Here is a 12,511-nt window from a genome sequence, read left to right as displayed (position 1 = left end):
GCAAGGACGTCTATCCTTTGCCGCGCATTGATAACGCCATTGACACCCTCCACGGAGCGGAATTTTTCTCGTCGCTAGATTTGCTGTCTGGCTACTGGCAGGTCCCAATGGCAGAAGCCGATCGCCAAAAAACGGCATTTATTACACCAGACGGACTATATGAATTTAACGTCATGCCCTTTGGGCTTTGTAACGCGCCTGCCACGTTTGAACGTCTTATGGATAATACGCTACGTGGCCTCAAATAGAATATGTGCCTCTGTTACCTCGACGATGTCGTGGTTTTCTCGCACGACTTTCCTACGCACCTCCGTCGCCTCAGGCACGTTTTGAGTTGTCTGACCAACGCTGGCCTGCAGCTTAACCTAAAAAAATGCCGCTTCGCTGCACGCGAGCTCGTCATCCTAGGCCACATCGTGTCCAAGCACGGCGTATTACCAGACCCAGCAAAACTTCGAGCAGTCGCAGAATTTCCCAAGCCGACGACCATGAAAGAACTTCGCAGTTTTGTAGGCCTATGCTCCTATTTCCGGCGCTTTGTTCGCAATTTTGCATCTATCATGTCACCGTTAACCCAGCTTCTTCGCGGTGACGTGAACCTCACCTCCTGGTCTCCTGCATGTGACGTTGCCTTCACTACTCTGTGCCGTCTGCTCACTTCCCCACCTATTCTTCGCCACTTCGACCCGACGGCTCCTACCGAAGTGCACACCGACGCCAGCGGCGTCGGGCTAGGCGCGGTCCTCGCTCAACGAAAGCCCGGCTATTCAGAATACGTTGTAGCCTACGCTAGCCGCACTCTGACGAAAGCCGAAACTAATTACAGCGTGACAGAAAAAGAGTGTTTGGCTCTGGTGTGGGCGCTTGGAAAGTTCCGGCCGTACTTATACGGCCGCCCGTTCGATCTAGTAACTGATCACCATGCGCTTTGCTGGCTCTCCACATTGAAAGACCCTTCTGGCCGCCTTGCGCGATGGGCACTCCGCATCCAGGAGTACAACATTCGCGTAGTATATCGCTGCGGACGCAAACACTCTGACGCTGATGCCCTGTCTCGCTCACCTTTACCACCAGATCAGACGTGCGGAAACACTTGCCTCCAGACCTTGTCATCGCTAAATCTCGACTCGATTGCCACCGAACAACGTCGTGAACCGTGGATCGCCTCTCTTATCGAATATTTATCTGGCACGCCCACCCTTCCAGTATCTAGATCCCTCCGACGTCAAGCTTTCCATTTCGCCATCCGCGATCAACTTCTTCATCGACGCAACTACGCTCCCGATGGCCGCCGGTGGTTGCTGGTCATTCCACGCACTTTACGATCGCAAGTATGCGCCTCCCTTCACGACGATCCGCAATGTGGCCACGCCGGAGTGTTCAAAACATATGAACGCTTTCGCCATCGCTATTACTGGCGCGGCATGTACAATTTTGTACGTAAATTCGTGCAGTGCTGTCCTGACTGCCAGCGACGTAAGTCAACACTGCCACGTGCGACTGGCGCATTGCAGCCACTTCCATGCCCTGCTAAGCCATTTGATCGCGTCGGCGTTGACCTCTACGGTCCCCTTCCATTGACACCACATGGTAATCGGTGGATTATAGTGGCGGTCGACCACCTGACACGCTACGCCGAAACAGCCGCCTTGCCGAGCGCTACAGCTGAGGATGTCGCCTCTTTCATTTTGCAACGCTTTATCCTTCGACATGGTGCACCTCGAGAGCTCCTTAGTGACAGAGGCCGCGCTTTTCTTTCCGAGGTCGTCGAAACTCTGCTTTCGGAATGCCACGTCATTCATCGGAAAACGACAGCATACCACCCGCAGACTAACGGACTAACAGAACGGTTCAACCGCACGCTAGGTGATATGCTCTCAATGTACGTGGTATCTGATCACAGCAACTGGGACCGTGTTCTCCCATACGTCACGTTCGCATATAACACCGCAATACAAACCACCACGGGATTCTCACCTTTCTTTCTTCTTTACGAACGTGAGCCTTCCCATACAATTGATACCCTACTTCCTTACCGTCCTGATGCTTCCGAGTGTCCACCTATCTCCGATGCTGCTAGACAAGCCGAAGAGTGCCGCCAGCTCGCCCGTGCGTTCACCTCGGAAGAACAACAACGCCAGAAAGAAACCCGTAGCACCTCTCTTCCGGATCCCAATTATGCCCCAGGGTCTCTTGTGTGGCTTGCCATCCCATACCAAACACCGGGACTCTCCTCGAAACTTGTCCCCCGGTACGAGGGGCCTTACACCGTTTTGGAGAAAACCTCTCCGGTTAATTTCCTAATTGAACCAGTTTCCCGATCGGACGACATGCGCCGGCGGGCACGTGACATCGTCCATGTTTCCCGACTGAAACCGTACCATGAGCCTTTGCCTGAAACTTCTTAAGTCGCCAGGATGGCTCCTTTTTCAGCGGGGGCGATTGTGAAGAAGAAGATGTGCCTGCAGCGAGCAGCATCGCCAACGCCTGGCTCTCTCGGCTCGTGCTTCGGTTCGTTGCTGTGCCGATCGCTGGACGGTTCTTGACGCTGTCTCGTCGCTGGCTTTAACGGCTAATAAACCTCCTCACACATGTAAAATTTAGTTTTGAAAGGAAGCATTTTTTATGAACACTTGCATTTAAGAGACAAAGCAAGCTCTACAGAAAGTGATGACACTCACTCGCTGGATTCCGTGCCGAACGGCTGTGCCCTTGCGATCTCCGACGTCAGCGTAGCTCTGGCCGACTGGGCTCGCCCTACGTCATCTCCTGACGCCGACTTCCGACGACAGTGTAGCTCTAACCAACTGGACTTGCTCTACGCCATCTCCTAACGCCGACAAGAGCTCTCGCGAGTGGTGCCCCGTCCTCGGACTCCTGTGATCGTGTTTCCATCTTTCCTATCTCTTCTATCCCCTCTATATGTCCACGATCACTGGCTTACTCATCTTTCTCTCTCTCTACACCTTTATTCCTATCCTTTTAATCCCTCCTCACCCCTATTCCTTGTGAGCTACTGCCGAGGTGTCGCACCCTGATGCAGACAGTTGCGGGGCTCACTTTTCTTTTCTTTTCCTTCTTCTAAATATAACCACTCCCCCCCCCCCCCCCCCCAAAAAAAAAAGATGACTGAAACTTTTAAATTGAGTCTATACAGAAAGGTCCTTCTGCGTAACGTGGTGTATTGTTACATACGAGAATTCCTAGTGTCAGAATTGAATAAAGCAATAATACGTCACTTTTCTTCTGATGCGAAAAAAAAACTTCACTAGTCTTTTTGTTATTAGGCTTCTTCTCAATACTGCAGTATCTAACAGGCAAAACATGCTTTACAGGAGCCATGCAAATAACATGCGACATTGGTGAACATTACGTTGGATCGCACCGTTGCACTACTAACCGCCAGCTTCAAGATTTAGAGACAATGTGATAGCCCTGTGTTCAAATTTCGCACTGGCAACACGATTGATCATTCCTTCCGCTCTCCTCGTCTTTTGTTATTGGTCAAAATGGCGAGCTGCAAACGACAAGGCAAGACCCTACTTCTGCCCAACTGCAGTGGTCTAGTGGCTAAGGTACTCGGCTGCTGACCCGCAGGTCGCGGGATCGAATCCCGGCTCTGGCGGCTGCATTTACGATGGAGGCGGAAATGTTGTAGGCCCGTGCTCAGATTTGGGTGCACGTTGAAGGATTCCAGGTGGCCGAAATTTTCAGAGCCGTCCACTACGGCGTCTCTCATAATCATTTTGGGACGTTAAACCCCCCATATCAATCAATCATTATTCAGACCCTAGTTCTTGTCCCCACACCATTGCTGAGAAGTTGACTAAAATGTAGTGGTTTGGCGCTTCAAACAAAGCTTTTTTTTAATGCGAATGCAATTCTTAGTTGGGCTATGCCAGGCGTCCATCGAAATCCGTCCACCACCCTCTTCAATAGCAACAACTGCGGGCGCGCGCGCTTATCCTCGCCTCTAGCAACTAACGCATGTGGTGCAAGAGAGGGTAGGAGAGGGTCGGTGCAGTGTTTCGCCACTCTTTTTCTCGCCGTTCACTTTGTCTCCTCCTTGCGCGCTACTTTCCCGTCCACTTGCGGCTCACTCTCGACCGTTCGCTGGCTGGGTTCCTCTCAAGAACCCCCGAAAATGGGTCCATTCAATTTGCCTTGCACTGCGTGAACCAGTTCCAGGCATTTCAGACGGCAGTGCAGCCATAGCTGAACTCATGCTGCACCAGTTCAGCGAGTGCACCCGTAGCGTGACATTAGCGCCACAGTGAAACGAACGCCAAAGGGCAGGTAGTGCATCCAGAGCACCGCCAGTAGCGTGCCGGCAGCGCCGTGTTTCTCACTCGTTCGTTGTGTGCTTGCGTGTGTTTGAAAGCGTTGGCGTGCAAGCTGGTAAATTTCGTCCAAAAAAGTCATGGGTTTCATTGCAACATGTGCAGCTATTGAGCAAAGTTTTATAGAATTGATAAAAGTTCGACGATGCATCGTCGCAGTTGTTACGCTCGAATTGACTTGGTTGAAACGCAACAGAATGCCAAGGTAGTGCGAAGAAGTCGTGGGTCAGTGCCCTGGTTTGTTTCCGTATGTGACAACAGGGCGACTATTGGTCAGTGCAGGAAAAAAGTGCTTGGTGGTTTTGTGCTACTTGGGTGGACAGCCCCTCAGCCAACCAGTTCGAGAGTGCCGCGTCTAACGTACCATATTGCGTCGAGAGAACCTTGAATTTTCTCCACAGCGTGAGTGCAGAAGAGATTGCTTGAAGCCAGACAGAAGCAGGAATGCATCAAGGCCGGTTTCTTATCAAAAAGCGGCCGCATGGCGCCTAAAAATGCCATATGATGCATAGGCGGCCGACATGTGGGTATCAAAAAGCCGACGCAGTCAACAAATTTTCATTTACTACGACACGGTTGACGCCTTCATTCAATATTGGCGTCAACCTCGTGAGAACGCCACTTACGGATACACGTTATTCATCTACTACCATGGCTGGCACAGCGCCACTGCTTGTACTCAATCTGCACTACTACTAAACTCAGTGCAGTGTTTCGTCTGAATTAGCCGTGCACAATGCCTGCGCTTTTTTAAACGAATGGCCAAATTAAGCGGGTGCCACCTTGCACTACGAAAACGAACGGTTGAGTGCGGCACCACGTGAACCAGTTCAAGCAGGGCAAATAAATCGAACGGACTTAATGTGTACTCGAAACACCGCTGTGAAACGCCAGTGCCGAGCCGAGAGCGCTGTTTGTTTTGTTCACTTCATAATAATTCAACAATGCACGCTAGCTTCTAGAACCGGAAACGCATACCACACTTCTCGTGACAGAAAAACACCACCTGCGGTGTATTATTTATTAAATTCAGAGCGGAGTGCTTGAAGCTTGTTCAATCTCCTCCACGGATTGGCCCAATGGACACCTTTCCGGGATCCGCAGCCTTGCGCAGAGGCAATGTCGCATTCAATGAAGTCTCTCCGAGATCCGCCCACACTAGCCACTAGCCATCTTTTAACAGTGACGTACGAACATGGCGGATACATAAAATCATGGACGAATACAGCTTTTCTATATATACTCTAGGTGACCGCACGTAGTATGCCAATTGGGGTTACGCGATGAAGTCCGTGACATTGTGTTAAGCCGCATTTTTTGGACATTGTGTGAAGTGTTACGAGGTGGGTGATCGTCTTTGTGTGAATTGACATTGAGTGTTTACCCGGGACGTCAAATCCATTGAGATCACTGAATACGGGTAGCTTACAGCCCTGTCATACAGACAGCCCTCACGTTCGAAAAGAGACTTAAGCTTCCCAGACGTGAACATCAAAATTGTTTATTCATTGGCACAACCGTACAAAGTCGAGTAACGCTTGACTAATTCTTGCAGAGGAGTAATGGTACTTATGCCATGTTTAGAGTTGTGGTCATGTTTCTTTACTATTAGAAGGTGAAGGGCAAAGTCTCCCAGCAGCGAGCCCCCTCCACCCCGATGCTTATGTACAGAAGCTCAGCAATTGATGCTGTTCAGAATGAAATTGAATCAATGACAGGCTGCTTCTAATGACATGTCTGTGGTCCAGGACTTTCTAGACTTTCTAGGGGTATTCGTGTGAAGAAAAAAATTATTGGCACGCAAAGTTCCATGTCTTTGACTTTCATTGTGTTCAAAAACCCCCATAGTCATGACACCGTGCTTTAATAGAGGGTTACCAACAGGAGCTCATTAGCCTGATTTTCCTCTGTACAAAGTGCCCTGTATGACCCTGAGCTGCTCTGAATCTCGGTAAACCCAATCACATCCTTGCCAGCGTCTCATCTAATTAACCCCGTCGTCCATTGAGGCAAAAGTTGCTATGTACTTTATCGAAAGCGAAAATTGACTAGCTTCCCATGTAAACCACGTCCGCATGAGTGATTCGAGAAAATCACCATCATGTGGTGATCTTGACATCACAGATTTTCAAGATTTCAGATGGCATCACATAGTAATGAGAAGTGATCGAAAGGGCACCAATCCCAGAGGCAGGGCGAAACCAGCTAAGGTGGCCCCGATCTTGGAGGCAGTAGGATACCACGTTTGATGCGGAAAGCTTTAAAAACACGATGGCTTTTATGCGAGTGTGTAAAGTACCCGGTGAGCTTTCGATGCGAAGCGCCTTATGGTCAAGCTGAATCCGGTGTGTCGCGGGACCACCCTTACTACGCATGCATGCTCCCCTCCCTCTCTCTTCTCTCCTACGCTTCCCCTCTCTCACTTCACAACGCCGATACAAGCAGCGTCTGCTAGCCTACGCTTGCTCTCTCTTCCTCTTCCCTCTAGGCATCTTTGCCATTGGCGTTTACTCCTCCGATGTGCATGAGCGCACTCTGATGTGCACTGGTGCAAACATGATAATCATGAGATGCGTGTCATGTGAGAACATGAATACATGCCACAGTCAAGGCGCCAATACATTTCAACGTGATGCGGTGCACGTGCTCGCCGGCGTTGCCACGCCAGGCGCCGGTGCTGCCATATACTCGCATGTGCGCGCCGCGCTGCGTTCCTTTGACGCATGTGCGTTTCAGCGCATCCGGCGTCCTTCCGTCCCGGAAAAATGAAGACGCAGGGTCGTCTGGGCAACGAATCGGCGGGAAATGCAGCATGTCGCATTTCGCGCCGCTTGCCGTCGGGCCACGCCGGCGGACGCTGTAGAGCGCTCACGTTTTGCTAACGTTGCATTGCTGTGCCCAGTGTGCGCGCACGTTAACGCTACATAAGAGTATATTGGGCCCTTCATGATGCGCCGGGGGTCGTTTTGTTAGCTTCAAGTATACCAAATTCGGTGTTACGTGACGTTGTTGGATGACAAAATATATGACTGGTGCAAACACAAAAATTCTGACACGCGTGTCATGTAAGAACATGACAACATACCACGCTCATAGCGTGCTCACGGCCGTTTCGATAGCTCCACATATAACAAATTTGGTATCACGGGACATGAATAGATGACGAAAGTAAACGACACATCCAAACATGATAATCATGGCACGGAAGTCATTACGCCATCATTTACCTCCACCTCGTAACGTTGTGCTGATTTTAAAGTGACAAATCAACATTTCTCATTCGTGCTTAGCATATAATCGATTCCCACTGTACGTGAGATCTGCCAATTTTCTTTGATCAAAAAAACTAACTGGTTGCGCTGCACAGCCATTCACTGGCCACCGCGTAGGCACTAGATCTTGAAGTCCTAGGAATTGGCAGTGGTAGATTTCTCATGTGCGTAGTTGAACAATCCAAAGCCTCAGCGTACGCGTTAACTAAGAGCACACTGAGGCTCTTTGATTCCAATCAGAGTCTTCTGTATCTTATTGCCCATCAGCAGCTATTGACATGTTGCACTAGGAAACACCGTTTGATTACTGTGGGCTTTGCCGCTTCCAAGGATTCTCTCCTGCGACAGGCCGCCACCATAGTAACGCGTTAGCGCCGGCTGCTTCGCATCTACACAAGATTCTCTTAGCGGGAGATTGTGCAGTTTCTTCAGTTGTCTCAAAATCAGGATCGTCTGCTTTTGCATATTAGGGTAAAATAAGTACGCCAAAATACTGGGAAAAGTGTCATAATCTTGTGCATAGCTTACAAGAATATTCATTTGACATATTTGGCAAGCACAAAGGAAATGTCTTCAACGTCTGTTGGCTACAAGCCAACGCTAGTAGCGTTGGCTAGTGCTGATGGTTAGCGTTATTGATGCCAACCCCTAAGGTTGGCATCATTAAACGAGATTGCCCAGGTGCTGTGTGTTTAGAAAAAGTGGTTAACGATTTAGAGCGCTTGGCACTCTGCTACGGGAGAGCATAAAGAAGTCCCATGCGCCTCACTTTTGATGAGGCCGTGTTGAGGGTGGTCTTGAAAAAGTGATTAGCAATTCATACTACTTGGCACTTTACTATGGGAGGGCATAAATCTGTGCCATAGAAAAAGAAAAAGTCAAGAGCAGACTCTCCGTGAAATCTGGCCTCATGAACTACGTCACGACTACGTAACAAACTTGTGCTCTCATCAAACATCAGAGAACGCAAGTGCGAAAAGCAAAAAAAAGTTATAATCAATCCAAATAAATGTTTTTTTTACAAAATAATATTTATAGGCCCATACCAGGCATGCTTTTATACATAAAAGCAATTTATGCTACTCACTTTGCGTGGTTATTTTTGTTAAGCCACACTGCCATAAATAGCGTCTACAATTCGCGTGGAGTCGAGTAGCCGCCATACAAGCATACGACCAGCCCAGGCAGGACAGTGGGAAGGTTTCATTAACGTCGGCTGCTTCGGTGGTTTCATGTGTGAGACAGCAGGTGAGAAACGTTTTCAAGCGAAGCTTGTTAAATGACGTGTTGTCGTGCTAGTTGGTCATTAATTCTGCAAAAAATTGGCAGATTCTACCTATTGTGGGAATCGATGATATGTGAAGCATAAATGCGAAATGTTGATATGTCACTTTAAAATCAGCCAACCTAACGAATCGGAGACAAATGAGGTCGTACATGGCTTTCGTGTCATGGTTATCATGTTTGGATGTGTCGTTTACCTTCATCATCTATTCACTTCACGTGATACCAAATTTATTATATGTAGACTTAGAGAAACGGCTGCGAGCACACTATGAGCGTGGTATGTTGTCATGTTCTTACACGACACGCGTGTCAGGATTATCATGTTCGCACCAGTCATATATTTCATCAATTGACGTCACGTAACATCAAATTTGGTATACACGGACCTAGCAAAACGGCTATGAGCGCATCATGAAGGGCCCAATTACTCCAATGTAGCGTTGACGCGCGCGCACGCTGGGCACAGCGACGCTACGTTAGCAATACGCGAGCAATCTATTCACCTTTTCATAAACGCCTCCCTGGGCGTTGCCATAGCCCTCCTTGGGCTGTGCAAATTGGCGCGTCCCCTCGAAAATGCACTGACAACGTTGCGCTCTTAGCCTTTGTACTCCCGCGCACAGCCCATCATGGCGGTGTTTTTTTTCCTTCCTGTGAAGAGGTGTGTAGTGTGGTGCCAGGCGCGACCAGCATCCGTCGGCGCGGCCCGACGGCAACTGGCACGAACTGCGACATACCGCAATTCACCCCGATGCCATAGAGTAACATTACTCTATGCCGATGCGTTACCCAGATAACACTGCGTCTGCCTCTTCTCGTGACGGAGGAATGCCGGACGTGCTGAAACGCGCATGCGTCAAAGCAACGTAGCGCGGCGCGCGCCTGCGAGTATATGGCAGGACCGGCGCCTGGTGTGGCGACGCCGGCGTTACGCGACGAAATGGACGCCGGTGAACACGCGCACCGCGTCATGTAGAATTGTATTGATGCCTTGACTGTGTCGAAAAAGGTTCAGACGCAGCTCGGCAAAATGTGCTTTATCAGGCAGGTCTGGCTAATGGCGAGCGGCGTGCGCGAGCTACTACAACAGCCACCGATCATCATCGTCTTCTTCATTGCCAGCAGAGCGTCTGTTATTCAGATTCATTAATTCATCACAATTAAATATACAATTCCACTGTCTTATCTTGAGCGTTTTTTGCTTGTCGCGTGTGCAATCCTTGGGTGTACTATCCATCTTGATCATCCATTGCGTCGCTTATGCGTGCTTCTCGGAGTAAGCACTTTGGCTTCTTTCTGTTTTGCTCGGATGTTTTCTCTAGTGTAGCTGATGTTTATGTTGTAGCTGATGTCCAGTGTTGGTCGGATGTTTTCTCCAGTGTAGCTGTTCGTGCTCTAATATCGGCAAAGGTTTTACATACGTGAGAAATAAGCTTCTTAAATGTTACCTTAAGTTGGTCCACTGTAGTCGTAAGGTTCTGAATGGCTTGTTGTTGCTGTTGCTGCAGGACAGGTGTGAGGGATGTTTGGAGCTTGGCTTCCTGTTTTTCCTCGAATCGCTTTTCCATATTTTAAATTTGCTTTGTGAAAGTCAGCTGATCGTTGCATCTTCTCAGTAATTCATGGTTCACTTGCTTCAAGTTTTCAAGTTCCTTATGGAGCCTTTGAATCTCATGTTCCTCGAGCCTTGTGTTACAGGTATTTCGGATGAGGAGTTGGAAGTGTGTAACAGCTCCTGCATAACACTGCCTTCCTTGACCATGACCTTAACCTTGACCTAAATTTGGAGTGGGACTTCCTTTTCGATGGCGACCTTCCTGCTTGTTTGCAAGATACACTATCACTCGTAGTGCCCGAAAAAATGCGTGGAAAGGTCGTGTCCAAGTCGGCGGACCAAATCAGGCTCGGCTTCTGTTGCTGCTGTTATTGCAAACGATGATTCCGCACAATGAAAGCTGGCGGAGCTGGTTTGAGCTTTCGCTTGCAGTCTTTTCCAGCAGTTGCGTGAGGGAGATTGCAGATCTTGGGTATCATATGGCACTGGTGTTTGGGTGATTAGTTGCCCTGGCAGAACTTGAAGCAGAACTTGAAGCAGAACTTCGGTTTTGGTTGCGGACAGATGTCCTGCCGGTGTCTCAGGGCTCCACAGGTTCTAGAATACTGTACTGTCTTTCGGTGTGATCAGCGTCTTATTTGAGTTCCCTCCACTTTTACGTAGAATGAAACATGCGGTCCGTGAAAATAGATGATAGGAAAGGTCAACTTTCCCAACACTATAGCGCTGAGAATTTCATAGCCATCTGCCCTAACCATTTCCATTAGTTGTTCCGCTGTCATTCCTTGCATTAGTCCGTGTATGACACCCATTGACACCTCTGCCAGGGTTTCGATGTATGGTATCAGGCTGTAGTTGGTTTCGTCCAACTGTATGGTTTTGATATTTCGTAGGACTTCACAGGCCACATTGTTGTCTGGAGTGTTTGCTATGATGAGATTATGGCTCCATTGCCCTTGCGTTGTGACTTTTGTCCGGAATTCTTCTGTAACTTTTGTCCGGAATTCTTCAGGTTCCACCTTGCTTGCTCTTGCTAATGCATACTTGATTGCTACTACTGACCATTTTGAAAGTTGCAATCCAGGCTGTGGTCGGTAGATGACTTTTCGGTCATCTTCCGTTGGGGGCGGTGGCCTGTGCTTTTTCTAGGATGCTTCGGTAGCGTTTTGTCGTGAGTATTGCACGTCGTGGTTTTCTGACTGGCTTCCAGGTTGTTGAGTGTCTATCTGGCTCATGCGCAGCGCGGTGCGTTCTAGCTGATTCGGTTTTTTCCTCCTTTCTAGCCGAATACTTCGAGTCTCAATTGTTCGTCCATTCTTTCTGTCGAAGGCTGTTTCAACAGTAATTTCGTCTCTCTCCGGCTCGTTCCTTTCATTTTCATTTGCTTCGGTTGTTGATTGCATATGGTCAGCCATATCAGGACGCGGAGAGGTCGAGCACGTGGATCACGAATGACAGGAATTCGTCTCAAAGTGCGGGCGCATGCGTGAAGTGCAAGGCGCGAGGTGTGTGGCCCGGGAAAAGACGAAGTTTCGTGAATCGCGGTAAGCACAACGCGGTAGATCCCACGTACTGTGGCAATCGAGCATATGCGAAGCACGAACGAGGAATATTATTTGTCACTCTAAAATGAATGCAACGTTACGAAGCGGATGTAAATTATGCCTTACATGACTTCCACGTCATGATTATCATGTTTGGATGTGCCATTTACCTTCGTCGTCTGTTCACGTCACATGATACAAAGTTTAGTATAACGTGACGTGATATGTAAAGTTGCGAAACGGCCGCGAGCACAATATGAGCGTAGCATGTAGACAGAGTTCACTTAGATGGGAGGTTAGGTGATGAGGTGGGTTGGCGACTTGCAGGACGCACAGTAGTTTTTTGGGGGCACGCGGGCCTTTCAGGATCCAGGATAGCTAGCAATGAGGAACACAACCAGGGTGACTCTCTTACAGGTGGTATAGGTAAAAACCAGAAAAAAGGTAAAAAAAGGAGAAGGCGCGTGCTGCAATTAGTTACACTAACATGCAGGGTGCCAGAAAAAAGGCCAA

Source organism: Rhipicephalus microplus, chromosome 6, assembly GCF_043290135.1.
Source record: "Rhipicephalus microplus isolate Deutch F79 chromosome 6, USDA_Rmic, whole genome shotgun sequence".
NCBI classification, from domain to species: Eukaryota; Metazoa; Arthropoda; class Arachnida; order Ixodida; family Ixodidae; genus Rhipicephalus; species Rhipicephalus microplus.
The sequence above is the reverse complement of the archived record's forward strand: the minus strand, read 5'-3'. Positions refer to the sequence as shown.